Source organism: Triturus cristatus, chromosome 9 (assembly GCF_964204655.1).
Source record: "Triturus cristatus chromosome 9, aTriCri1.1, whole genome shotgun sequence".
Taxonomy (NCBI): domain Eukaryota; kingdom Metazoa; phylum Chordata; class Amphibia; order Caudata; family Salamandridae; genus Triturus; species Triturus cristatus.
The window spans coordinates 523,716,589-523,740,776 of record NC_140592.1 but is presented as its reverse complement, the minus strand read 5'-3'; the positions used below and the strand labels follow the sequence as shown (position 1 = coordinate 523,740,776).

The following is a 24,188-nucleotide window of genomic DNA, read 5'->3' as shown; positions in this document are numbered from 1 at the left end:
CAAACAGACAGTTCGGGAAAGGTGTAGGGACCCCCTCTCAGTCCAGTTTCCCAAAGCCTACTCACCCTGACAAGGGTCAACAGCCAAGAACAGTCAAGTGTTATGAATATGAGGAGGTGGGACACTATAAGGGGGATGCCCAGTGTCGTAAAAGAACCCCCTCCCCCACAGGAGGTAAGTCCCTCGGGGTGGCAAGTGTAGCGCTTGGGGTGGAGTTGCCCCTAGATAAGGAGGGGGAGTGGACAGGCCTGACCCTGGTTTCACTGGGGGATAGAGAGGAGGTCCCAGTGATATCCTTACCATCGAATACTGCCAAGTACCGGCAGAGGGTGCAGGTGAATGGGCAGGAGGTGGAGGCTCTGAGGGACACAGGTGCCAGCATGACCACCGTAGTAAGGCGGCTGGTGTCCCCTGAGCAGTTGATCCCTGACGTGTTCCATCCAGCCGTATTGGCTGACGGTAGCCTGAGTCATTACCTGGTGGCTCAAGTTCCATTTGAGTGGGAAGGAGTCAAAGGCCCCTTGAAAGTTGCCGTGAGCCCCGCCTTGCCAGTGGACTGTCTGCTCGGAAACAACTTGGAAACCAACCTCTGGAAGGAAGTGGAGCTCCGAGCCCACACAGAAATGCTGGGGTTACCAGGGTGGGCCTGTGTGGTCACAAGGTCCATGGCTGCCCGGCAAAGAACTCACATTGGGTTGGAGCCGGAAACAACGGCCCAGCCCGAGGCGGGTCAGGAGGAGGAGGTGGACACCCCCCGTGGGATGGATGGGGAACCGGCAGTTGTGGCCCCAGAGTCCGCGGAGGTGGATGTTGTTCCTGTGGGGGACCTGCCATTCCCGGCCGAGTGGTGCGTGGAAGGAGGGCCTACCCGGGAGGTATTTCGCCGGGGCCAGAGGGAGTGCCCCACGCTTGACGGCATGCGGCGACAGGCCACAGCCCAAGCGACCAATAAGGAGACCGGTAATTACCACGTGTACTGGGAGGATGGCCTCCTTTACAGTGAGCCTAAGGTTCCGGTGCATGGATCTTCAAGGGCCTTAGTAGTCCCCCAATGCTACCGGACCTTTTTGCTGGAGTTAGCCCATGAGATACCTCTAGCTGGACACCTGGGCCAAGACAAGACTTTCGCGCGGTTGGTCCCGCATTTTTATTGGCCCAGAATGAGAGTTGCCTCTGACACCTATTGTAAGACCTGCAAGACGTGCCAGGCCAGTGGCAAGACAGGGACTAAGGTGAAGGTCCCTTTGGAACCGCTTCCGGTGGTCGGGACCCCTTTTGAGCGGGTCGGGATCGACATTGTTGGGCCATTGGACCCTCCGACCTCTTCGGGACACCGGTTCATTTTGGTGTTAGTGGACCACGCCACCCGGTACCCTGAGGCCATTCCTCTGAGGACCATCACTGCACCCGTGGTGGCGCGGGCCCTAATGGGGATTTTTACCCGGGTGGGATTCCCCAAGGTCGTGGTGTCGGATAGGGGCACAAATTTTATGTCAGCCTATATGCAGGCCATGTGGAAGGAGTGCGGGATGACCTATCGGTTCTCCACTCCTTACGACCCCCAGACTAACGGGCTCGTAGAGCGCTTTAACAAGACCTTAAAGGGGATGATCCGGAGCCTGCCAGAGGACTTGAGGCGGAAATGGGACATCCTCCTCCCTTGCTTGCTATTTTCGTACCGCGAGGTGCCGCAGAAGGGAGTCGGATTCAGCCCCTTTGAGCTGCTCTATGGCCATCCCATCAGGGGGCCCCTCAGCCTTGTTAAGGAAGGGTGGGAGAAGACTTCAATGAAGGTTCCCCGTGATGTTGTCAGCTATATGCTGGCCTTCCGCAGCCAGATGGCCAAGCTGTGGAAGGAGGCCTCAGCCAATCTGGAAGCCAGTCAAGCCGTCATGAAGGAGTGGTATGACCGCAACGCTCGGACGGTGGAGTTGGATGCTGGACAGAAGGTGTGGGTCATGGAGCCTGGGGAGCTTAGCGCCCTCCAGGACCGGTGGACTGGTCCGTTCGAGATTGTGGAGCGACGGGGCCAGACCACCTACGTAGTAGATTTGAAGACCCCCGGGAGCCCCATCGGGTGTTCTACGCCAACCGCCTGAAGCCGCACCATGAGAGATCGGAGATGACCCTCCTCATGGTGACAGATGGGAGCGAGGAGGAAGAGAGCGAGCCTGAACTTCTGGCGGCCCAAGAGAAGGATGGTTCGGTAGAGGGAGTGGTCCTCTCCCCATCCTTGACCCCTGAACAACGAAGGGACTGCCGCCAGGTGCTGGAGCAGTACGCCTCGTTGTTCTCCCTCACGCCTGGAATCACGCATCTGTGTACCCATGATGTGGACACAGGGGACAGCCCACCGGTTAAAGCTAAGTCTTATCGGCTGTCCGACAAAGTGAGGAGTAGTATCCAGGGTGAGGTGACCAAGATGCTGGAGCTAGGAGTTATTGAGCCCTCCAGCAGCCCTTGGGCAAGTCCGGTAGTGTTGGTGCCAAAAGCGGCCCCAACGGGCACCACGCCAGAACTTCGGTTCTGTGTGGACTATCGGGGTTTGAATTCCGTCACCAAGACGGACGCTCATCCGATCCCACGGGCGGATGAGCTGATTGACCGGCTGGGAGCAGCCCGGTACCTTAGTACCATTGACTTGACGTCAGGGTACTGGCAGATTGCCATGGCGGACGTAGCACGGGAGAAAACAGCGTTCTCCACCCCCGAGGGCCACTTTCAAATTAAAGTGATGCCCTTTGGGCTCAAAAATGCTCCGGCCACGTTCCAGCGATTGGTGAACCAGGTGCTATCTGGCATGGAGTCCTTCTCAGCTGCCTATCTGGATGACATAACTGTCTTCAGTAGCGGCTGGGAGGACCATCTGCAGCATCTCCAGAAGGTGCTGCGGGCTCTGCAACAAGCTGGGCTAACCATCAAGGCCAGCAAGTGCCAGATTGGACAGGGATCTGTCGTTTACCTGGGGCACCTGGTGGGCGGGGGTAAGGTGCAACCCCTCCAGGCCAAGATTGAGGCCATATTGGCCTGGGAGCCCCCCAAGACTCAGACTGAGGTCCGAGCTTTTCTCGGCCTCACTGGATATTACCGCCGGTTTGTCAGGGGGTATGGAACCATCGTTGCCCCCCTGACTGAATTGACATCTAAAAAGCAACCACGGACAGTCAACTGGACAGCTGGTTGCCAGGAGGCATTTGACACCCTGAAGCATGCGATGTGCACCGCACCGGTGCTTAGGACTCCGGACTATACCAAGGAATTCATCGTGCAGACAGATGCCTCTGAGCACGGCATAGGCGCTGTGCTCTCGCAACTGAACCAGGATGGCCAAGACCAACCGGTGGCCTTTATATCCAGAAGGCTCCTTCCAAGGGGACAACGGTGGAGCACCATTGAACGTGAAGCCTTTGCGGTGGTCTGGGCCCTGAAGAAGTTGAGATCATACCTTTTTGGTTCTCACTTCCTCATACAGACCGACCACCGCCCCCTTCGCTGGCTCATGCAAATGAGAGGCGAGAACCCAAAGTTGCTAAGGTGGTCCATTTCCCTACAGGGGATGGACTTTCGGGTGGAACATCGGCCCGGAGTTGACCAAGCCAACGCGGACGGTCTCTCCCGGGTTTTACGCCTTAGCGATGAGAGCTCCCTAGAGGTTGGTTAGTTCTCCCCGCTTTCGGCTGGGGGGGGACGCCTGTTAGACCTGTCCGCCCTAGGGTGGTCTTTCCTGTTTTTTTTTCGCCCTTGCCTCGTTTTTTCCACCCTCTTTTTGGTTGGCCCTAGGTCTCCGGGCACCTTACCATTGCTAATCAATGCTAAGGTGCAGGTGCTCTCTACTACTAATATGGCTGCCACAGACCCCTGCCCAGGCGGAGCGGTCTTTCTAGAAGCGCCCTAGTTGTCAGGAGCTAGCTGGAACCTCTAATTATTGCGACATCACCAGCCTGCCTCCCCTGACCATAGCTAGAATGTGGAAGCCCCTGGAACCTTCCGGAATAGAGCGTGATCACCTGACCTGGGAGTATAAATAGGAAGGGCGGGAAACTTTCTAGTCAGTTGGGGCATCACTGACCTGGGGGGACCCTGTACTGGAGTTTTAGGCGGAAGGGGGAGGGGGCACCTATACCACTAGGGGTGACTGGGTCTAGGCCTTGCCCTCTAAGCTGTGTGAGGAATCCTGACCAAACCCACTGACCTGGCCCAGTGTGAGGGAATCCCCAGGGGACCATCCATAGAGGCCTGACTGACAGCAGCCTTCAACTCGACCCCCCTCCCCCCCCCCCTCACTGCCTTAACCAACCCCTCAACTGGGAAAAGGGCAACGCACCATCAGCGCCACAAGAAACCACCACCTGAACGAAGGGCTACTGGGGACTCAACTGAGTATCCTCCCCAGAGCCCCCTCATTGACTCTGCCGGCACTGTTACCCCTTCAGACCCCAGCGCTACCCGCTAGAAGCACTAAACTTGATGGGCGCTGTCCTTCCCCTGAAGCGCTGAGCCCTGAAGCGCTGTGCTAGAAGCGCTAATCATTCCCCCATTCACCGTCGCTACCCGAGTTCCTGTCAGCGTGATAGCTGTGAGACATTAATTAACCCTATTCACCGTCGCTGCCCGAGTTCCTGTCAGCGTGATAGCTGTGAGACACTAATTGACCCCATTCACCGCCGCTGCCCGAGTTCCTGTCAGCGCGGTAGCTGTGAAGTATTAATTAGCCCCAAACTCACTGCCGCTGCCCGGAGTAGCCGCAACTGTCAAGGGGGACCGGCCGTCCCTGTCGTGACCCCCACATCAGCTGAGGAAAACCTCTCCACGGAGGCACCGGCGGCCGCAGCCGATCTGAGGAGACTCTCCACCGTCACGTGACGGGGGCGCCGGCCGTGAAGCGGGATCGTGACTTCACTGACAACCCCCCCCCCCCCCTGGAGGCGTCAGCTCACTAAGACCGGCGCAAGGGCCCCGGAGGGCCGAAGAACACAGGTAACATCCCCGGGGAGGGAGGCGGAGACTTACGGAGCGTGGGGGGCTGCCGAGAAGTGTCCAACCCTCAGGAGGAAGCCCCGCACCCGCCCCTCCCTGGGAGAGACTGGGACTGGGCCTCGAGTGCCTGGGGAGACTACGGGAGGCTCGGGTCATTCCTGCAATAACTGGGACCGAGCGTGTGAGGCTGGGGAGAGCCATAAGGCAAGCGCTATAGCCCCATAAGGAATCCCCCTTGGTGGTAGTACATGGAAGCCATACACCAGATCGCTCCCCTTACAATGGGATATAGTCCCCAGTTGTCGTGACACTATTAAAGTGGGTTGAAGTGCTGGTGATACATTGGTGAACTCATGCAAACTTATTCCTAATGTTATGCTGATACAGTGATGAATTCATGCTAAATTATTTCTAATGTTATGCTGATACAGTGATGAATTCATGCTAAACTATTTCTAATGTTATGCTAATACATTGATGAATTTATGCTAATTTATTTGTAATGTTATGCTGATGACTCAATGAATTTAAGCTGATCTGAGGTAGATTTAGCACCTACAGGGTACTGTTGAGTGACTATAAAGTGAAAAAGGAGAGTTACAGTGACTTTGTTGATTCATGCTAAACTGAGAAATGATTATATGCTGAAATAACCCTCTTTCTCCTGTCAAAAGCTACATAAAGAGTCTTGTTTTTAAGCACAAGTGGTGTGGTGTCAGGTCATTGCGTGCGTTGCTCTGCCAAGGTGGATGCGTGTGTTGCACAGCTGCTTTACACAGGATGCCTTCGGGTGCCTTCCTGCCTTGCGCCAGGCTACCCCTGTGAATTGGCAATTCCCAGGTCCAACACTGCTCTTGCCCACAAGTTAGTCTGGTTGAGGAGGGATGATAACCTGAAACTGGTCCCAGGATGCTTGTTTCCGTTCCAGGGAGGACCTTGCTTGGCAGTTCAGGCTGGACTTTTCCCATGAGGAGCAGGGTCAAGACTGATTTGCATATGGCTGGGTCTAAGCTGAGCTGGTGTGGTGAGCAAAAAAGCGAGGAATTGGGGGTGATTGATTGTATTGTTCAGCATTCCATCCATCGTTTGTTAGTTTTGCTTTCTTCGCCCTAAGTGGGAAAGGTATGCCCAGGCGTGGGCCCCGTGCTCACTTGCCCACTTGCCCACTGCATTCAAGCTAGCCTGGATGATGAGGAGGGATGCCCCGAAACCGGTCCCAGGATGCTTGTTTCCAGTCCAGGGAGGATCTGGCTTGGCAGATCGGGCTGGGCTGTTCCCATGAGGAGCAGGGTCACGCCTGATTTGCGTATGGCTGGGTCTAAACTGGGGTCTGTGGTGAGCAAAAAAAACAATGGATTAAACTTAGATCTTTGTGACTGGGGGAAATGTTTGCATTGTTCAGTATTCTGTCCATCATTTGTTCTTTTTACTTAATTCACCAAAGGAGCGCTTTGACCGATTTTCCACACCCCCGTACTCTCCGTCTTTTCCTGCTGCCCATTTGTTCTTTTCGGCGCACTATTTGTTTATTACTGCCTCAGCTCGTCAGTTAGAAATATTGTGTTTTTTGGCTTTCTAAATATACCGTGCTCAGGTACCGGCAAATGTAGTAGTATACAAACGCACAATTTCCCTCGTCTTCTGTGTTAGGAATATTGTTTTTTTGGGCTTTTCTAACAAAACATGCCTAGCTGTTTCCATTTATAGGTTACACACATACACAGAATCTTTAGTTTACAAACAAGCAGTTTCCCTCGATTGCCTTAGCTCGTTTTCTTTGTTTCCTGCTTGACTCTTTCTCTTATCTTGTCACATTTCTGTGTAGGCAATGACCAAGATCCAATGTCAGACGCTTTTAGAGGGCGCTTGTTCATGCCCCTCCCTGCTTTTTTTTTTCTTTCTCCCCTTGGCAATAAAGTGGCAAACATGAGACTTCTCCATACATTAACTGTTTTCATCACAGTTCTTTTTATTGAATTAAATCCTTCTTTAAAGCGCTGTTTGCTCTGCCCTGTAAAACATTTTGTATTTAACATCGTAACAAGAGTCAAGTCTGGCAATTTATATATTCAATTGTTTTTAAAACAAAATGTGTTTTGCTTTCAATGGAACTGAAGCATAAGTCTATAACACTTTAAATGAGTACTTCTCAATACAGTGCTGTGCTGTGCCTAGCAGTGTCAAAGATTCCAAGCTAAAGAACAGTAGATGTTGTAGCACTTAGGATAATGTGCTGCATGGCTAAATACTTATATGGTCCCAAAGCTGAGACCTATTGGCTACGCCAGTGTTTGTCTTGGCTCTCAGTTGATGGATCGGTGCGACACTTTCCATTAGGTAACCAGGTCAATGCACTTTTCTTTAAAAAAAAAAGTTTTTTGCAGATTAATCAAGCGGCACAAAAGCTATCAAGAAAACAAAAAAGCCTCTTCCTCTAGAAACTCTGACCTAACTATAACTACACTGCTAACTCTACATATTTTGAAGTTAACCAGAGAGCTTTCTCACTGGGACTAGAGCCTCTGCCATGCAGATTACACACAAATCTTGGGATAAGTATGTCTATATCACTAGTGGATTACAGTAATTTATTTGAAGATTATTTCCAGGTTTTGCAGCACATGCATTATTCTAGAGAGGCCTCTCTCTTATTTTAGCTTGTGACACACAGGGATCATTTTTTGTTTTTCTGCTGTTCTCTTTATCACTCCATACTTTCTATTTTCCATCTGGTTCTTTTTTGTTTGCAGCCTCTCCTTTCATCACTTTACTTTTTTTATTGTTTTTTATTTGCTGCTCTCTTTTTTTATTTTTTTACTGTCCCTCTTGCTTAGCTTTGCACACTTTGTCTTCATTAGCTAATGTCTGCTATGTCTTTCTCTTACATTTTGTTATGACATTTTCTTACTAATGTTTCCAATTTCCTCTGCTTTTTTAGCTCGTTCTTTTTAAATGCATTGTAGTTTCATTTATTTTCCTCCCACTTTTTAAAAATCATTTTAGCTTCTTCCTTCTTTTGTTTAGATGATGTCTCCCTCTTTGGGGAATCAGTAGTGTTAAAGTTAGTTTGACTGCCACAAGAACTATTGAAGGTCTATGGCAGTATTTGATGGTCAAAACCGCCTTAACACAGCAGCCTTCTAGGAAGACATTTGCCTACTTAAAGAGCCATCCCTTCATGAAGCAATGGTTATGTGAGCCAGTAGTGAATTCTTGGAGGCCTCAAACACTATTTTGTGTTGCAGCATCAAGTTCATCTCTCTTCGACTGGCTAGCAAATGCCTCAAGGGTTCTTTGAGAGTCCAGGTAAGAGGAACCCACTGTGGATCACAGTCAGAGAAAGGTGGAGTCTGAGAGGTGAGAGTTGGAGTCTAAGCGTAACTTATTTTCCCTTCTTTTGAAAATTGACTGTTCTAGGAGAGGGATATGATGGAGGTTATTTGAAGCTGGTAAGAGACCCAATAAACGGCCAGAGCGGTCGACCTCCTAGCTGGGGAACAGGGTTCGAGTATCAACAGGGTTGCTAAACATCCTGTGATTCTGGGCAATCACTTAATCTCCCTGTGCCTAACAAAAACAAGCATTTGCAATGCAATAGGTCTCGCATTAATTAAGTTTGAGCTATTGGCATTGCTAAATATTGCAACACCAATTGCAACAAAGGTCTATAAATTGTAGGCCAAAAAAAATGTGTATTTATTTTTGTAGCAATGGTGGCATGCTGCGCTTTAGATGAATATGTTTAAAAGTAAAGTGCGCCTTACTGCGATTGCTACAATAGTTAATTGTGGATGCGTTAACAATTGATGTGTGCACTGATGGCTGGTGGTGTGTGTGCCGGTAGAAATTGTGCACTGATGGCTGGTGGTGTGTGTGCCTGGTGGAAGCGTGCACTGACGGCTGGTGGTGTGTGTGCCTGGTGGAAGCGTGCACTGACGGCTGGTGGTGTGTGTGCCTGGTGAAAACGTGCACTGACGGCTGGTGGTGGGTGCCTGGTGAAAGCGTGCACTGACTGACGGCTGTTGGTGTGTGTGTGCCTGGTGAAAGCGTGCACTGACGGCTGGTGGTGTGTGTGTGCCTGGTGAAAGCGTGCACTGACGTCCGGTGGTGTGTGCCTGGTGGAAGCGTGCACTGATGGCTGGTGGTGTTTGTGCCTGTAGAAATTGTGCACTGGTGGTGTGTGTGTGCCTGGTGAAAGCGTGCACTGACATCTGGTGGTGTGTGCCTGGTGGAAGCGTGCAGTGATGGCTAGTGGTGTCTGTGCCTGGTGAAAGTTTGCACTGATGGTGTGGTTGTGTCTGTGGTTGTGTGTGTGGTTGTGTATGTGTAGTTGTGTGTGTGGTTTTGTATGTGTGGTTGTGGTAGTGGTGTGTGTGGTTGTGGCTGTGTGCTTGTGTGTGTGCTTGTGGTTGTTTTTGTGTGGTTGTGTGTGGTTGTGGTTGTGTGTGTGGTGTGTCACGGGGCAGCGAAGGGGACAGAAGGAGAAAAAGGCACCGAATCACGGGGGCAGCGAAGGGGACAGGAGATAAAAATGCACAGAATCACGGTGGCAGTGAAGGGGAGAGAAGGAGAAAAAAGGCACAGAATTACGGGGGCAGCGAGGGGGACAGAAGTAGTGCCATTAAGAGAGATGAAATGATGAGGTGAAAGGAGGAGTCAGGTATGAAGTAGCGACTCTGGTAAAGGGAGGGGCAGGATGAAAAGGTGGAGCCTGTGAAGTGCTGGTGGAGATGAGAGACTGAAAGATAGTGATGAAATAAGTGACTGGGTGAGAAAAGGAGAGCCACTGGTAGAAGGAGGGACAGAATGACAAGGGGAGAGATAGCCCGTGAAGTACCGGAGGGGAGTGCTATTAGAAGACAGTGAAAGGCTGAGGTGAAAGGAGAAGTCTACTAAGAAGCCGAGAGACTGGTGAAATGAGGGACAGTGTGACAAGGAGAGCAGAGAGACATCAATAAAGTAGTGGTAATGTTTTTATGCATGTTATTTTATTTGCAGTGGAGGTTTTTTTTTTTTAGTAAATTAGAGTTACAGCTATTGAGGCTGTAAATCAAGCGATCAGCGCTCAGGAGACAGCGGGAAGGGAAGTAGCTCAGGGTGGAGGAGGGGTGTGGAGATGAGATGCTGGGGCAGAAGAGCAAGTTGGGTTAACAGTGAACAGCGGGAGGGGGTGATCTGGGTATGGGAGTACAAACAGCTGTTGGCCCATCACCTTCGGAAAAGCCAATCAATTTGTTTGCATGTATGAAATAAAGAAATGCAAATACATAGTGAAAGCGACTCCGTTCTTAAACAATGACAGGCGTGTTTAAAGTCGAAGCGTCGCCATTTAGAAACAATAGGTCTCGCATTGATGCGAGTTTGAGCTACTGACATTGTAAATAACAATGCCTTTTATTTAGGTTTTTAAAAAGAAAACAAAAATAAAAGGCATTATTATTTGCAAATGTCAATAGTTCAAACTCGCGTCAATGCGAGAACTATGGCATTGCAATTGCTTGTTAACTTCTAGTCTTCAAGCCGGAAGTTAGGTGCCCTTGCCCGGGACGTGGGCGGGGCCTGCTCCGGCAAAAACAGAAACCGGCGTGCTGTGCTAACGCGGGCTCCCATGTTGAAGGGAGAGCCCCGCAGTGGCGGCCGGACTTAAGTGAAGCCCCGGGTCCCAGGAGTGGGCCCGGGTGAAGAATGCGGCGGCAGAGGATGACCACAGCAGCGCGGGGCTCCCAGGAGTGCAGAGAAGCCCCGCAACAGAAGTGCTGCAGCCGCGAGTTGGAGACCCCCCCAGAAGAGCAGCCCGGTGAGTAAAGAAGGGCTGGGGGGGCTCCGTGTGGGCTATTGTTGCTCAGAATTGCAAAAGTACACTTTGCACCAACAATAGCCCACACGGAGCCTCCAATGGGGCTGGCATGTTATCGGAAGCGGGACAGGAGATGTGCACATCGCTTTTGTGCACGTGCGTGTCAAGTGCGCGTACACCGGCTCAAATCCGCCAAAAGCCTTGCGCGTGCCCATCTCCTGTCCCACTTCCGAGGCAAGTCAGCAACAATAGATCTCGCTGGCGGACTGCAGCGCTTTGCGCTGCGTTCGCAGGAGAGACCTAAAAACGTGAGTGTTGGCATTGTGTAGAAAGTTACTGCAGCCACCATGGGTACATTATCAATTGTCTCTGCCCAAGAGCATAAGTGCTTTCTACCTCGAGGCAGCCCCAGTCATGGTGCATGAAATCGCATCAAGATGATGGCAGCACCTGCGATTGAGGTCATCTCTCACAGCCCACATTCATGTGGACTTTTAGGGGTAATCAATTTGATGAAGACATTTATCATTAATTAGTTTGCGCCAGGTATTCATTGATACCTTTTCAGTTTGAGTGAGATATTTCTTTTCTGCTTCTCAAGTATTGTAGAAACTCCTCTTAATGAACATAAAAGTGATGAGGTTGCATTTTTTAGCGCTCTCCAGTGTCTGCATGTCCAGCATGAGTAGCTTACCGAGCACTGTCTCACAGACAATAGTAGTGTATTCTAGCAGTGTGTTGCAGCCTAACACTTCAACTGAAAAGTGCAACAGTTTGCTGCATGGCTAAATATTTAGGCCCCAAAGGCGAGACCGATTGCATTGCAAATGCTTGTTTTGCTTTGCATTCCCTATTTTAAAATGAGAAAAATGGGACAACCCGTCGCAAAATGCACAACAAAAACAGGGGTCTGGCTGAGGGAAACCTGGGAGCTCTGAAAATGTGGGCAAGTGACACAAATTAGGATAGTCATCTCGGTTTGGAAGGCTCACTAAGTTGGAAATACATACAAAATACGAAAGTGAAAGGTAGGCAGCGAAGGATACTAAAAAGAGGAAGCAGCAGAGATGGGACAAGCTGAACAATGATTACTTGGTCTTGGAAGCGAACTTCATCAGCAGGGTCGTCTTCTTGGAATTCAGGACTGGGAAAAGATGCAGGCATCTGCGAATACATAAATTGGCGCCCCCCACTCGCAGTGCTGCATGAGACCAGCACATCGCCTTTCTACCCTTACTAAGCCAGGGTGCTGTGGACAAGGATTGACACTAAAGAAGGACTGAAGAAAAGTTCACAGTCACTGAGCCAATCACTAGAACCACGATGATAAAAACAAAAGAAGGACGCGCTGAAAGAGTAGCTACAGCATCAAACAGTTCTGCTTTCAGGGCAACGAGAATGCTTTAAGAAATGCGAGTTGATTAAGGATTTGAAAAAATGTAGACAGAATTTGAAGTTGGTAATATTTTATAAACTTTCTTCACAACAAGTGACGTGGAATTGTATTTTCTAATAGAAATTATAGATAACAACTATCTTTTTATATACAAATATCTACGCAAACACACTTAATATTATAGTTAGGAAATTAATATTGTAGGCCCATGGTGAATAAAATACCTGATATAATTTTGCTTAGAATAATTAAAAAAGACTCAGTCTAACATGGCCACCACTGTAACATGCGATCCGCCCATTAATTTTCACTGGCAGATTCCCGTTTTCGGTTCTCTGCTGACTAATGACTATGTAAATCATTCAAAGCAAAAGATAAGCTACGGCTCACTAACGAAAGGGTGACTGATTAAATGCATGTCACGATTTGCGACACGTTTAGGTAGGCCTGCGTTTAGTTAGGATGACTTTCCATGCGCAAGGGTTTTTTAATTCCCGAAGTCTAATGAGAACAAGCGCTAGTAATGTTGCCAGTTGTGGGTGTGCTGGCAGAGGAGGCTGGGTCTGCGCAGCAAAGCGGCCGTGAAATTGAAAGTGATCGTGATCAAAGCGGCCGTGCGGCCGCGAAAGTGAAAGTAAGCGCGGCGCGCGCGCCCGCGCACATGCACTGTAGCTTTAGGCCACGGCAGCACTTTGTAAAGCCCAGATATAAAATGTCTCTTCGAGCCTTTGGCTCGCGAGACCTAAAAATATATAAAAAAATTAATAAATATGAAGGTGTCCATTTTTAACGCAACTGGTGCTCATGTAGCGCCCTCTGATACCTTAGGGTCAAGTTTGCACTATATAATAACTCAGAGGAAAAAATAAAGTATATATATATTGAAAAAACAAAGGTTGCAGGGACGTTATAGTTAGGCTCAGATTTCACACACAAAAACCATAGAAATTCAGCAGCATTACCTGAGCTAACTAAAGCTTACGTCCCCGAAATGCACTGCTTATGACCTCATATATTGCATCACTCATGACTAAGGGTTTTTTAATTCCATTTCTATAACGTCCCTCTAACCGTACGTTTTTTCAGTGAATTTCTACTTTAAAAACATGTTATTTCCTAACTGTAATGTCCCCGTTACCTTTGTTTTTTTTTTGTGAACTTTGAAGGTGTTTTCAATTTTATTTCCTAACTGTAACCTGTAACCTTTGAGAGTGGGTGTGTGAGTGGCTGCATAGGTCGGGAGTGGGTATTATGAGGAGTGGCTGTATGGGTCTGGGGGTAGGTGTTTGAGTGTTTTTGTAGGTGTGTGAGTGGCTGTATGGGTCGGTGAGTGTGTGTGTGAGTGGCTGTATGGGTCATGGAGTGGGTGTGTGAGTGGCTGTATGGGTCATGGAGTGGGTGTGTGAGTGGCTGTATGGGTGTCTGAGTGATATTGTGGGTGTGTGAGTGGCAGAATGTTTTTTTTGAGTGGCTGTATGGCTCTGTAAGTGGGTGTGTGAGTGGGTGTATGAGTGGTTTGTGGGTTTGTGAGTTGCTGTATGGGTCTGTGAATGGGTGTGTGACTGACTGTAGGGGGTGTGAGTGGCTGTGTGGGTCTGTGAGAGTGGCTAAATGGGTGTGTGAGTGGGTGTCTTGAGTGTCAGTGCGGGTGTGTGAGTGACTGGGCCAGAACGTAACTTCACCTGCCCTTTTATCCAATAAAGCCCATAGTTTTGCACAAAATGTCTACCCAACTGGAGATATTTCTACTGGTTAATTAGTAAGTGTTAACTTGTTGGGTAAATATCTAATGCATATTCTACACTCTGTGTAATGGACCAGGAGGAAATGACTCCAGTGACCTTCTGTGCATTTAATTTTGGCAGTGTGATTGTTCTTTGTGTGTCTTCTCCTAGAAATATGTGATAAAATGAATTCTCCTATAGAGAAGATGACGAGACTACAAAGAGGTGAATCTCCACCAAACAAGGGTACTTCCTCTTAACTATATAGAGTAAGTGTTTCTGTGCTTGGTGGAGATGTCCTCATATTCATCACATCAAGACGGGGGGGGTCGCATTGCCCATCCCCGGGCTGTTTCCGGCTCCGGGCACAACCACCACCCCAGGGCAGACCCTGCAAAAACAAAGGAGGGGGGCTGAGCGCCGCCCCACACCCCACTCCTGGAACCATTATTAGCCCTGTGGATAGCCACAACATTTTGTTTGGGACTCGGCTGAGTATGAGTCACAAAATGTCTGCCAACACTCTGGTTGAAGTGTTAGCAGCCAGTCAGATCTCAGCATGAGATATGTTGGATGCGCAGAGGGTCCACGCCTCTAGATACACACATTGGGTTTTCCTTTAATATCTCAAAAACTACTGAATGGATTTACACCAAATCACAAAAAACATTCTTTCTGGACCAAGATCTAGCTTTCTGCCTAATGTGGTGTAATTCCATTCAGCAGTTCAGACTGTTGCCGTGCCTAAACTCTCGATGGGAATTAACATGGGGAAAATGCTTTTTAATTTACCGCCGCCCCCCTTTTCTCGACCCTCGCTTCACAGATCACTCCGAAACTTTCCATGCACAACTAGAAAAAGAAGGTCACATTTTTTGGAAATATTTGTAAAGATTCGTCCGACAGCGCCAAAGTTCTAATCGAGTCAAAAAACGCTTTTCCTGTGGAAACTAGGTCCTAACTATAAGTACCTACTGATGAACATAAATATTTGGAAAATTACTGAACTCTGTATGCATCGGCGTGTGTAGCTTGTGCTGTTTCTTTCTCCTGCCTCATTTTCTTTGCATGTTATGGTTCAGGTACTCTGTTTTCAAGGTCTCCGGATACCAAGATTAAGGGGAGTGCGGGGTTAAGACCGGTGGATCACGGACCCATTTTCAGGTCTCGCTTAGCGCTGCAGCGCGAATGCGTTGCCATCGCTTTGCGAGTCATGCAGTATATACTGTAGTGTGGAAGCTTCGTGGAAGCCCCACCCACTCTCTGCCCATTGGCTTTTGTCATAAATGCTGCCTTCCGATTGGTTTGAGGCTTGTTAGTCCCTCCTCATTAATCATTTGTATCCTTCCACGGCTATTGCCCCCTTTACTCCTAACACTATTTTCTTCCCTGTCTCCCCACCCCACAGCCCCCTCCCTCAGTCTGTGACTTCACACCCTCCCCCGCCCCCCCACTCCCGTTTGTGTTTTCTTGCCTGCCGGCACTTCAGTTTTCATATTTATTATTGCCACCTTGAAATATGCGAGTTCAAGATGCGTGCTGTACAAAAACTTCTCGTGTTTAATGAACTAGATTTTAATGTTACTCTAATTATAAATAAGACTCTAGGCAACATTCGGGGTATGCATGGCAACTGACGCCTCTTAGTTCACAAATGGCATTGTTGTCGGGCAGGAGGAGCGGCAGTGTTTTAACTCATGCTTAAAACAAGTACTTTTAATAACTTCTTCTCAATTCAGTGCTATAATCTTGTGTACTGAGGTGACGCACTAAAGAAATGCACTTTTTTTGAATTCTGAAGAGACATTATCGCACATTTACATCATGTTTACTGTATGATTAACATGCCGATCATTTTCACGGCACGGCCACTGGCTCGTATACACTTGGCTCATCTCCGGCTGGCTCTACCTGTTAATTAATATATTGGCTTGCGAGATGAATGGATACATGACAGTGAGCCCGGTAGATGGTAGAGAAATAGACTGGTGCAGACAAAAAGACAAAGTCAGTCTCCATTGCCTAACGTCAGAATCATCACTTTCAATCACCTGGAAATCTGCCGGCAACTCCTGCATGCCCCAACCTCCTCCCCCTCACCTATTCTTAGCAGAAACGGCAGATTCTGAGCTGTGCCCTGCTGGTGCAGAGGAGCACGACAGAGTCTGTAGAAGCGCTAGGATCCCTAGCCTCTCCGGGCGGGCACCTAAGCCTTCCGGGTGCCTTCACACTCAGGATAAATGAATGCATTTTGTTCTGTGCTTTAGTCGCCCCTCTGTGAGCCCTGTCTGGTAGATGAAGCTCTGTGTTAATAAGCACATTCAGAGAGGTGGTTGTGTACAAACAAACAACAGCCACAATGCCATATGTTTTGAATGTGTAGTTAAATATCTGCTCATCGAGTACCTCATTGGCTGATCATTCCATGGCACTACCAAAATTACATTTGGACACATTTGCTCAACTGTAAAACACTCCCTTCTTTGGGTCATTTAACAACTCGGTGCTTTGGGGGTTAGGTAACCTACTTTGGATGCTGTGTAAAAGAGTAAATACAAAAATGAATGCAATGAAACTAAGCAGCCAGTACTGTCTAAAACACTGTGAAAACTGACACGCATTCTGGCATTTTGTTTAGTTAATGTAGATTTTCTTATAGATGCGAGTAAAGTACTCTTAATATCTTAATGAAATATGTCACTTTTAACTAAAAGCACCGAGCGACCTTTGACAACTAGGCAATGAATACATTTTCATGTACCCCCGAAGCCCCCTTGCCCCCCGCCCTCTTGGCAAACTTCATTGCCTCCCAGTGTTTGGGGGATAACCAAGACGCAGGCGAGTGAGTCCAATAGTCTAGAAAATGAAAGAGAAGCCAGGATTCGGATTCACATGCTCCGATCCCGATCGCGTTGGTTAGTTTGTAAGCACTACTTTTATTAATGAGTTTTGCATTAGACTTTGAGTCTTTTTCAATATATTTATTACGAAGTGCAGGACCTTTCCAAGGGATTTTGCACACTACATACATTCACTCCAACGTGTAGGTAGAAAACATTGCCAATAGCTCTAACTCACAAATGCGAGACCTATTTGCATTGCAAATGCTTGTTTGTCCATGGCGACACAAAGATGTAAATAAATTCCGGAACCTCTACGTTTATCATCATACTCACTTGCAGACAAAGAACACAAACTACATTAGCTGGCTTACCTCCTAAGTGTTGCATCTGATCAGTGTACGTGTCCCGTCCACACTTCATCATAAACACCTTTGCTGGCATGAGTGCTGTCGTGCTACGTCTTGGCTCAGGAGATGCCATCTGATGGATGGGGGATGTGTCTCTTAGGCATATATATGAGTTTATATGTTCGTCAGCAGAGGTCAGGGTTTTTGTTTCAGAATTGTTTTAGTCACCACTTTTACCAAGGGACCTATGTCGATAAGAGGTGTGTTTTGAGGTCTGACATCCGTATGTTGTACTAGGGATCAATCCTCCCTCTCATTGACCAACCACCATCAATGAAATTATCAAGACGTTCTCGTAGTTACTTAAGTCAAGTGTAACCACAGGCATACCAGCCTGCATCAAACAACTCAATACACCCCTTCCCTCTTCCTAGCACTAGACTTGTGGTGTAACTGGTTCTGGTCTTTCAGGGAACAGAGGGACTGACTGATGTGCTCTAGCAATCTTCACTTGCAGCAACTGAACAGAGAGACACTTGTACCGCCTCCTGTCTATTAAGTTGGTAAACTCCAGATCGAGAGATCTTGTGCAACCTACAGGTCTTAGGTTTGAACAGAAAATAAAAGTGGTCTTCAAAATTCTCAGTGTTATAGTTCAAACTTGAATAATTCACGTTTCGTTACAGATGCATAGAATGTACCCCGGCACTCCCAACATTTAATGCCTAATTCCATTTAAGTAAGAATCCTGAAATGATTTCGGACACTCTAATTACAGGAAACACAGATATACAAATTATTCCGGAACATTTGTAGATTTATTAAACTTTGTTCATTATCAATGTTTTAAATACAATACATTGTGTACAGGGACAGGTCACTTTCCAAGGTGATGTGTTCAAGTCCTAAACAATATATGCCGACACGTGTTTCGTCATATCCGTGACTTTTTCAAGGCTGTAAGGACAATAGTCAAAAGACATATATATAAGTTCCATGTCTCCTAAAGCTGTATGGTTTATTATTTACCTTTGTTAACGAAATAGTGTTTTGGAAACAATATGCTCAAAATGGGAAGAAGGTGGTCCAAAGTAGTGAGATCATGAGAAGGATTGCAGGCATTTTAAAATAAAACCCGTTGCGCATTGTCACATAGCGCAGCACATTTCAAAATGTACATATCCTCCTTCTTCTCTTCATTTTCCCATCATGCTTCTTTATAGTATTGGGTGGGTAAAAAAATCAAAAGTAGCACAAACCTCCCAATCACACCACAACTACATGCATGCTACAGGCTCATGTTGCAATTCTGCTTTTAATTTGCATAGAATTCTCCGGATGAGACCAGTTACACGGATGGACATCCTGAGAATTCTAACAGCAGTAATAATAATAGCATAGAAAGTTATATAAACGATGAAATCCCTCCATACAGGTTACAAAATAACAGCCATAGGCGTTACTGACCGCTAGTACCAAGCTACGAAAATCAGGCATTTGACAGACAGGAATGGGGAGAGTAAATAAAATATAAATCACAAGATTATACAGTCAGATCATACATGGGAAATTGGGATATGGGTCTGGAATTGGGTAAAGTTAACATATTTCATAAACTACTAACAGCACTGTGACAAGGAAAGTTTAGGATGAGCAGGATACACACCGGCTGACAGTTATTGACGGCTCAAAGGCTCAAAATGGGCGGGTATTGCCCAGGCTCAGGGGTATGCATGGGTGGTGCAAAGGCTGATGGTGAGTTAGTGTAGAGCAGCGGTTTCCAACCTGTGGTTTGCGGATCCCCAAGGGTCTGTGACACAGTCCCAGGGGGTCCGCAAGCAACAGTTTTAAAAGCACTGCAACGTTCCTTGTATATCCAGCAGTTTTTGGGCAACAATAAAAGTGTAAAAATAAGTGTAAAAATAACTCTGATGATTAATGTACCTGCTGGAGAGATATGGGAGGTTTGTCTAGTGACAGTTTAGAGTCATCTGAGGTAGCGCAGATGGTTAATACGCCTGCTGCAAAGAACATGTACCATGCATATCAAAGAACAGTATTTTATGTGCATAGCTCGGTGGGTTACTGTTTTTGTCACAGAGTTTCTTTTGTTACTGTGCAGTTACAATTGTAATCTAACACAGTGAGCTATGAAGCACCTAAAAGAGCTGCATGCAAACTGCATGGTACAAGTTAGAAAGTTATGTTTTTCCCCAGTCTTTCATTATCCTGATGCTGCTAAAAAAGGTTTGTTTGGGTAGAAATACATTCCTATTATTAAAGTCAACGCTAATGTGAATGTCAATGTTATGGTGCGAATCCTGAGTTTGTGCTTCTCCCGACCAAGCACTCTTAAAATATTCCTACCAGTATGGATGAGATGTGAATCCTACACCTTGTAGTCCGCTTTGCCTTATGTACCATTTTCTATATATTGATTTACACACGTATGATTCTTTGTCTCTGTATGTGTGTGATGTAAAGTGCTCCGACACCCTACGCTAGTATAAGAGGTGCTATAAAACAATTGAAATACTTGTGACAGAGGTGCTATGGGGAGATGAGAGGCAATGTTGGAGGATGATAGTGAAGGATTCGTTGAAAAGCCCCTACAAAGATTGTTGTAGCCTGGTGAACAGTAAGGTCATCATTTACTATGCTTTAAAAGCTAATACCATTGAATATATCATGACAAATGTGTTGTAGAATGCACCCTGAACCCCTATTTGTAGTGATCAGGCTCGCTTGCTGCACTTGCTATGCACTGTATGGGGACTGGTCTGACAACATTTGCAGGGGCTGCTTTGGTTTTACAGTCCAGCCCTGGCAGGAGCAGGAGCCTCGTACCACGAAATAAAAGAAAACTTTGAAAAGTTAGTCACTGGGATGCAGCGCCAACCTTCCCATTAAAATGTTTTCATTTTTGCATATTTTTTCAATATAAAATAATAAAATCTTTAGTAATTTGAGTATTTGTTTTGTGCGTATTTTGTGTATTTCTGGCGAATTATTGTTTTAATGTTTGAAATTTAAATTGTGAAATTGCTTGGGGGTCCCGGACTTCCAGTGAGGACTCAGTGGCGGTCCTCAGGAGTCAATAGGTTGGGAACCACTGGCCTAGAGGATCAGCGGTGAGCAGGTAGCACACAGGTCAGAGGTGAGCAGGTAAGACACAGGCTCGGGTGGGCAAGTAGAACACAGGCTGAGGGGTAGAAGATAGGTCTCAGACCCAATGAAGGACAGGCAGCATGCAGGCTCAAAGTTGAGAAGATGGTGCATTCGAAGGCTCAGAAGTGGGTAGGTAACAGTGTGGTTAGATAGTTCATGAGCAGTACAACGAGATAACACATAATCCTCCCAAGTCAGAAGAAAGACGGCATGTATTATCCCTTAAATACCAGCTTAGTATATGTTTAATAAATCCATTAGTTTTGTACGAAATCATTAGATTGTTAGCTTCTGAAAATATTATTTTTCACCATGAAATGCAGAATTTTCAGTTTCCTAATTATGCTAAATTCCCCCCAGACAGAATCCTAATGTTTTCATCAAAAACGATATTTTTGTTTAGAAATGCTAGATCGTAAAAAATATGTGTAAGTATATTTTTGGTTTTAGACAGCAGCTAGTCATTTTCACCGAGCACCCTCCTGTGCTGTCAAACATGGGTACATCGTGCTTTTTACATAATCCAATATTGATGATGCCCATCTTGTGGCACGGTTTTTAATAACCATTATGCCGGGGAAAGAACCAGGATGTATACAATACTCAGGGCCGGCTTTAGGGCAGTGCGACTGGTGCGTTCGCACTAGGCGCTGACCTGTGTGGGGGGCGCTGGGAGCTCAGGTGGCGCTGTGTTTATCAATATCTTACGAAAGGAGAGATGAGGGGCACTTTTGCAGGTGGTAGGGATAGAATCCGAGGCGGCGGTCATGAGATGTGGGGGCACCAAAAGTGATTGTCGCACTGGGCGCCACCAGCGCTAAAGCCGGCCCTGACAATACTGTCCACAATATGTCAAGATTGGGTCAATATTATGACAGAGGTAGAAAGAATATCTCTAAGAATGTCCACAGCATACCATGAATGACCCTATCCCAGGGATAGACAGAATTATGCCAGGGTGGCCATTCTGTGCAATGACTGAATCAGTATTAGCCAGGGATAGAATGTGCCAACAAAGCTCGCAGTATGCCACGGTCAGACCACTATTATGCCTGGAGTAGCTAGAATGTTGCCTGGAATGCCATAAATATGCCATAGAGGTAATATGGTAACAACTGCACTAGCAAATACATGAAAAGTAGACACCACACATGTTCAGGCTGACATCAGTCACTAAGACACACATGCTAGTCCTACACTCCTCTCCCTCATATGAGCCCCTTTCACTCATACTTGTCTTACCCACTCACACGCCTCTTACTCAGCCAAACTCCTTTCGCTAACTTCCAACTCACACTAACATAAGATTTGTCACTACATAATCTAAGGCACTTTAACACGTTCAACGGATAAAATGAACTGATGTATACTAAATTCTGATGCCACACTTGCAAGGCATTGCCCTGAAAAGGCCCACTCATACACATTCATTTCCCTCACACTCACTCCTCTGACCTACCCTTACACTATCACATGCCTCTCACTCTCCCTTCTAACATTCACGCTGCTTTCTCTCACACAGCCATGTCTTGGCTGAAACGTATATAAGATTTTTCACCAAATACTCTAAGTTACTTTAACACAATAGATGTATATTAAACAAGAACGTGTGCATACTAAAATCTGGTGGAACATTTTAAAGGTATTTACCTAAAAAGCCCCACTAACCTACAAGAAATCACCTAACATCAAAATATATATCTGTTCCTCAGAATTCAAATAATGAAGCGACAATACTGTTGGAATATTTTATACAGATAACGATCAGCTTCTACACTTGTCTACCGTATTCAATTTTGCACATTGTGTATCAATAAAAGTAAGAAGATGAATGTACAAGACTAGAAATCATATCCCAGAATACAACTGATTCACTGTGTTCGCACACAATTAATATATATACAGATCTTAAGAGTACTATACTACTACTGAACATCTACATACAAGAACATTGGATAGTCACCAAGAACACAGAAGAGAAACACCCACCCAGATCTCAGCATATACAACTGTCAAGTCGAAGTGACAACAGAATTGAGATTACATAAAATACAAGGTACAGATATGACATCTTGGCCAACGGTCATCTCTAAATTTGGGGGACGGAGTCTTATCGGGCCAGCAGATGTAATGTCCTCTGCCATTACGATGGATTGTATACCATCCATCAAACTCAAAATCAGGGCTATAATTTTCAAGAGGACAATTGCACATGCTTGGTGCAGCTCATGACAAAATGCACAGCTTTGGTAAATCATGGCCTGCAAGTAGGTACAGATAGTAACACCAGGGTATAGCTCTCTTGACCAGGGGCAGTATACCTTTACTATATTTCTGTATAAAATAATACACATTTTTTCATTACTTGTGTTTTATTTAGCCATCACATGTGAACTCTCTGCCAAACTTAAAATTGTCTTCGGGCTGATCTGAAATTAATGCAGTGACCAACATCTACAACCTCAATAGAAATATTAGCTTGGTACTAATTAAAAATCATGATAATCGCTATGGGCATACGCAACAGAAAATTATTTATGAAACTTGAATAGTTGTAAATAATAAATTATTCTGTTTAATTTTTTACAAAGCACAAACTTTGGTCTCTTGTATAGCATTCTTGCACACATTTTGTTTTATGGCACAGCTTCGCTGTAGCAGTCTCACACAAAACGCTTTGCCTGTTATCCTTTCGGTTACTTGGGTTTAGTTGATACGGTCTGAGGGATGGATTTGTGTCTTTTGATATTTTTTGTCGCTGTCTGGAAAAGGCTCAAGGGCTCACAAAGCCTGAGGGAGCCACACCTGCTGAACATCACAATAAATGCACATCTATTTCATGGTCTCAAGGAAGTTATTTAATCGTATAATTGACTTAGTTTCAATTTGTATACATACATTCCGTTCACTCACACTCACTCTCCTATCACCCACTACTTCTCTTGTCAACTAATTTCCTTATATATTCTTATGTTATTTTCTTTATTTTCCCTTCTCATTTCTTACCCCCATCCCTTTCTCTTGTAGGTCTTGTTTGCATCTCTTGTTTCCCTTGATCACATAAGGAGGCTTTCCCTCCTGCCTTCGTATCCATTGCAGTTCTGTCTACAGCCTGAAAGAGATAAAGAATTAAGCGAAATAGTTTATACATTCACTAGTGTTACAGAGTCACTAACTAGAAAATAGTTTCAATGTGAAAGCTTTACAGTTAACAGTTGCCACATTTAGTTGGGAACATAGTGCCACATATATCCAGATTTGAATACCAAAAGATGAGGTTAGAGGCTAAGAGACCGCACCTAACAAGTGAAGAGTGTCTCAAAGTAACGAGTAGTGCAGGGAACCAAAGAGCACTCCCCTCTATACTCCTTAACTAGGATCAAGTCCTACAACAACATTGCATACAAAACGGTCCAGCACTATACAGCATATTATAGAAGATACACATTGAAGTTCAAAACAATGTGCACACAGAAAGATATCCAAGTCCCAATGTGTGTTTCTTGAAAAGGTTTTTCTTTATTTTTCTTAAAAGGATTTCTCTTTATTTTCTCAAAGGCAAAGATTCATAGCCAATGCGTTTCGTCTCCCATAGAAACTTCTTCAGGGCTATTGAAAAAATACATACAAAAACAAATTTTAAAAAGAGTGTTCTTATATACAGAACACTAACAATACATCAAAGATAACAAAACATATATTTATAAAAATGTACCATAGCAAGGTTTGTTTAGATAAAACATGTAAATGTGTCCTTAAACCATACATGAACCTATATATATATTACATCTCAAAGGGAACAATTATTTGAAAAGAGTAGTGTGATATAATGAGCGTTGCAGCCAAAGCAACTCACAAATTTAGCTTTAGGAACATAATTACATCAAAGAAACTTAATGAGTTATTTCACACTTATAATAGATATCATACCTTCAC

At 46.0% G+C, this 24,188-nt stretch overlaps 1 protein-coding gene across 3 annotated transcripts in view; it reads left to right on the top strand.

Annotated features, from left to right (window-relative positions):
* Nucleotides 1–24,188, top strand: part of TIGD3 (tigger transposable element derived 3) — a 47,575-nt gene that overhangs the window by 19,617 nt on the left and 3,770 nt on the right. The window contains exon 2 of one of the 3 annotated variants that reach the window (XM_085625515.1): nt 8,223–8,283. The exons of 1 other annotated variant lie outside the window; for it this stretch is intronic. The gene's annotated coding sequence lies outside the window, so the exon portion shown is untranslated. Of the gene's footprint in view, nt 1–8,222; nt 8,335–24,188 lie in introns of all 3 variants that reach the window. One more of the 3 variants, XM_085625513.1, reaches the window with a different exon arrangement.